Below are 276 nucleotides of genomic sequence, written 5' to 3' on the forward strand. Positions count from 1 at the left end.
ATTACGTCTTTATCTTTTCCTTTTTTTCTCGGCGTGTTAAGGTGCATATTTTCTCTCCTTTGCCTATTTATCATTTTATCTCTATCCCGTATCTCCTCATTCTATTAAAGTGGACGATTATCGGGATAGAGTCCGCGTTCTCTTTCCATTTACCCTTTCATTCACCTATTCCTCCATTTATCTCTACCTCTTTGCCTCCTCATTCTTCGAAAGTCGATGGGCAGAACAAGCGTCCTCTCTCCCTTCACCCATTCATTCGCCTACTCCTTTATTCAC

At 41.3% G+C, this 276-nt stretch overlaps 1 protein-coding gene across 1 annotated transcript in view; it reads left to right on the forward strand.

Annotated features, from left to right (window-relative positions):
* The window catches only part of LOC119592804 (transient receptor potential cation channel subfamily A member 1-like), a 33,214-nt gene that overhangs the window by 2,823 nt on the left and 30,115 nt on the right, over nucleotides 1–276 (forward strand). The gene's annotated exons all lie outside the window — the stretch shown is intronic.

Source organism: Penaeus monodon, chromosome 31 (genome assembly GCF_015228065.2).
Source record: "Penaeus monodon isolate SGIC_2016 chromosome 31, NSTDA_Pmon_1, whole genome shotgun sequence".
Classification (NCBI taxonomy): Eukaryota; Metazoa; Arthropoda; class Malacostraca; order Decapoda; family Penaeidae; genus Penaeus; species Penaeus monodon.